The sequence below is a fragment of the Triticum dicoccoides genome, chromosome 6B (genome assembly GCF_002162155.2).
Source record: "Triticum dicoccoides isolate Atlit2015 ecotype Zavitan chromosome 6B, WEW_v2.0, whole genome shotgun sequence".
NCBI classification, from domain to species: Eukaryota; Viridiplantae; Streptophyta; class Magnoliopsida; order Poales; family Poaceae; genus Triticum; species Triticum dicoccoides.
Genome location: NC_041391.1, coordinates 478,936,789 through 478,940,810, shown reverse-complemented (window position 1 = coordinate 478,940,810; position 4,022 = coordinate 478,936,789). Strand labels below are relative to the sequence as shown.

Sequence of the window (4,022 nt, the reverse complement as noted above, 5' to 3'; positions counted from 1 at the left end):
TTTATTTGCATGGTAATACGTGTCTCATTTATATAGAATAAAGATCAAGTTACAAGGCACGTAAGCACCGACTATACAAGACTAAAGAGATAGGAAAATCCTATGCAAAATACCAACGTCTGTCCCTCTCCTTCGACACCACCGAAGCGGCCACCAAAGGGTAAGAAGACAGATCACCTCTTCACCCAAACTCGACGCGGCTCCATCGTTGATCAGCAGCTTTGGGGATCTCCAAAGTAGTTTGCCAGAAGCAAAACCATAGCCGTTGAAAGAATCAGACCGGGGCAACATGTCCCCGGACATGCCATCGAACTTCAGAACTGACACCCCCACATGACGACGACGTCGGAGGAGGAAACCAGAACTGTCAGCCTTCAACCACAGACCCAGCACAAGATTCTCCATCTTTCAGCTGTCACTTGCGTAGACAACCGTCTGCGCGTACTCCTGAACGACAAAACCTCCCTGCTCCACCATGATATCGGAGACAACGCCATAGCAACGGGGACAGAGCAGAAGGAGAGACACACCTGATGGAGTCGTCGCCACCGCCTCGCCAACACCATCCATGAACCCTAACGCTGCTGATCTGAAGGATCGGCAGAGACACGATGCCATCAACTCCGAGACGCCGCCGTGAAGGGCACCGCCGGTATGGGAGTGAAGCTGAGGCAGATTTATTCGTCTGTGCGCCGCTTCCACCACCCCAACGACGCACCACGACCTACAAATCCAAAACCTAACTACAGAGCATAGGAACGGGGTACCCCCTCCCTCCTGCCGCCGGAGCAGCGGCCGGAGGGAGAGGGGGCCAGCGCACAGGCTAGTGGAGATCGGTGGAAGGAGATGTTTAAAAACAGAGTCAGGACATCGTTCAAATGTTATAGAGTTTCAAGCATCAGAAGTGGTATGATAAAAAAAGATATAATAATAATAATAATAATAATAATAATGCTTCACCTATGAATTTCCTCGCTTCCAGTCGTCTCTGGTACAGCGCTAGATCAGATTGAAGCTTCTTTGGGAGGTGTAGCGACGGAAAGGGTGAGAAAAAAGTGATAGGGGAGGAGGCATATATACACGTACCTGCACCCTTCGGCAGTGGAAAAGATCGGCACATCAGCCACCATGAATGTGTGAATAGAAACTGAAGTATTATTGCCTCTTTCAAGTTTCAGCGGAGCAGTTTCGATCAGATGAAGCGTCGGCCTGTCCTCTGGACCGAGCCGCCCCCGCGTACCCCGCATCGCGCGCAAGGGATGGATCCCCTCGGAGATCAATCGCCCGCGTCACCCGCATCACGCATCTGTCCTGTTGACCTTCCCTCTGGCAGGGACCGAACGATTTTTCTTCGGGAGGCTAGGGATTCGGCGCTCAGGTCGACGATCTGGCCCTCTAGTGAAGCTGAGGCAGATTTATTCGTTTGTGCGCCGCTCCCACCACCCCAACGACGCACCACGACCTACAAATCCAAAACCTAACTACAGAGCATAGGAACGGGGTCCCCCCTCCCTCCCGCTGTCGGAGCAGCGGCCGGAGGAAGAGGGGGCCAGCGCACCGGCTAGTGGAGATCGGTGGAAGGAGATGTTTAAAGACAAAGTTAGGAGATCGTTGAAATGTTATAGAGTTTCAAGCATCAGAAGTGGTATGATAAAAATATATAATAATAATAATAATAATAATAATAATAATAATAATAATAATAATAATAATAATAATAATAATGCTTCACCTATGAAATTTGAATAGGTGAGATTCATTTCAATGGGGTATTTAATAGTTTGTTAAAACTTTCAGAGGGAGAACAGAAATATTCCAATGATACTCCTTCCCATGACGTTATCTCCAAATAATTTTCTTGATCCGCAAAATAATAATCCCTTGTTATCTTATATGGCGTTGCAAACACAAAATGTTCTATGCATGCCAATGATAGAAATAAACTATGCTAGATCTATGAATGAGACAAATACGAATTAGTCTGTTCTTGACGAATTGCTTCAACTACAAAATTACAAAATATGAAAAGAAAGTAATTTATGCATCAATTCAGTAACAATGATCTGCAGCTTAGTTGGGCATACATCAAACAACTTGTCTGCATAAATTTAAAAGGTGCAAAAATTGAACAGCAGTAGCACAAATCAATAAATATAAATCTGAATGGTTATGATTCAGTATGAAATGGGAAATGTTCTCCATCAGTGACCTTCTAAACTGTTTAGATTAAATGAATTAGATTAGAGAAAAATGATATAGGATCTTATGTACCTTTGTTGTCTGAATGTATGTGAAGGATAGATGAAACTTGTCGTGTGATACGATCTAGTCGGTGAGATATATAGTAAGGTCAGCGTACATGCTCAGGACCAGAGTTACAGCACGTTGTGAGCTCCCGCACTTTTTGGCCTGGTAAAAGACCTTCCCAAAGAAAAGAAAAAAGTCTTTATAGGATTGAGATGTAGCTCGGGCCTATAATAGCTTAAAGTATGTATCTTCCTTGCCACTCTCCTACATAGCAGAGTACAGACTACAGTATACAGTGGACAAGAAACCCATCTTCACTTAGCATTCCATGCTAACTAACCTGATTGCCATTGCAAATAATCAACTCGTGAATATTTTTCCGAAAATTTTCCAGAACCATACTTCAATAGTCTTCACTTAGCATTCCATGCTAACTAACCTGCAGCAGAAAAAGAAAAAGAAAAAGAAAAAACAGATTTAGGACGACTTGAATTGACCAAATGAAGAAGGGTGACAGGGAGGAAAAATATGCAGATACAACAGCCTTGGTGGAGAACAGGAGAGGCATGGCCGGTGGACATGGTATTTCCGGAGGAAGAAGGGGGAAAGGTATAAAGGGACGGGACGTACTCATATCATAGGAGTGCAAAATTGTATCGCACCTCGACCATCCGCCGGCACCGTTCCCTCGAGTGCCATTAATTGCTATACGAAACATACAGACGTCTGCTTGCTTGACTCCTCTTTTGAAAAACGACGGATGAACTTCCCTGCATCAGTCGGTGAGACCTTCTTCACATCGATTGGCAAGGCCCCATGTCACCTATCTCGGCCGCTTGCCACTGCATCTCCCCAAGTCACCTAGCATCACACTGCGCCGCTCTGAATTTCCTCGCTTCCAGTCGTCTCTGGTACAGCGCTAGATCAGATCGAAGCTTCTTTGGGAGGTGTAGCGACGGAAAGGGTGAGTAAAAAGTTATAGGGGAGGGGGCATATATACACGTACCTGCACCCTTCGGCAGTGGAAAAGATCGGCACATCAGCCACCATGAATGTGTGAATAGAAACTGAAGTATTATTGCCTCTTTCAAGTTTCAGCGGAGCAGTTTCGATCAGATGAAGCATCGGCCTGTCCTCTGGACCGAGCCGCCCCCGCGTACCCTGCATCGCGCGCAAGGGATGGATCCCCTCGGAGATCAATCGCCCGCGTCACCCGCATCAAGCATCTGTCCTGTTGACCTTCCCTCTGGCAGGGACCGAACGATTTTTCTTCGGGAGGCTAGGGATTCGGCGCTCAGGTCGACGATCTGGCCCTAGAGCGTGCGGGTTAGACAAATGGGCCGGCACAAAAGCCCAGTGCACCACATATCTCCGTTTTTTCTTCCGGAGTAGAGGCCCTTTAGGACAGTTGGGCCAGGAAAAAGAAACTGCGGTAGAGCTCGACATTGGCAGCAGATCTAACGGCTCAGATCGACCAGATCACGCGAATGGACGTCCATAAACACTCAAGTCGTGAGAAGGCTTCCTTTAGGCTCAGTTTTACTGTCCTTAATAACTAATGTTATCAATTTAAGATAGCATATCATTACGTAAAATTGTGGACTTAGGAAAATAAGTAGGAAAAGGTGAACTTATTGTCATGCATGTTGGATGTTGCTATTCTCATTGTTACAAAAGTATCACCCTTTAATTGTCAGCAAAACATCATGAAGAAGAGAAGAAGAAACTCTCTGACATGCTATTGCTATCATTTGTATCTTGCTATCTGTAGGACA

General features: G+C 45.9%; 1 long non-coding RNA gene across 3 annotated transcripts; it reads right to left on the bottom strand.

Moving 5' to 3' along the window:
* LOC119321783 lies at positions 1-3,524 on the bottom strand. 3 transcript variants are annotated; one of them, XR_005155204.1, is made up of 4 exons: positions 3,254-3,524; positions 2,878-3,155; positions 1,087-2,686; positions 1-988 (listed from the first exon to the last, which is right to left on the bottom strand). It is a non-coding gene; the product is annotated as an uncharacterized LOC119321783 (long non-coding RNA). The 3 variants fall into 3 exon arrangements; XR_005155205.1 differs by having other exon boundaries at positions 1-2,421; positions 2,588-2,686; XR_005155203.1 differs by having other exon boundaries at positions 1-2,686.
* Positions 3,525-4,022: the final 498 nt, after the last annotated feature.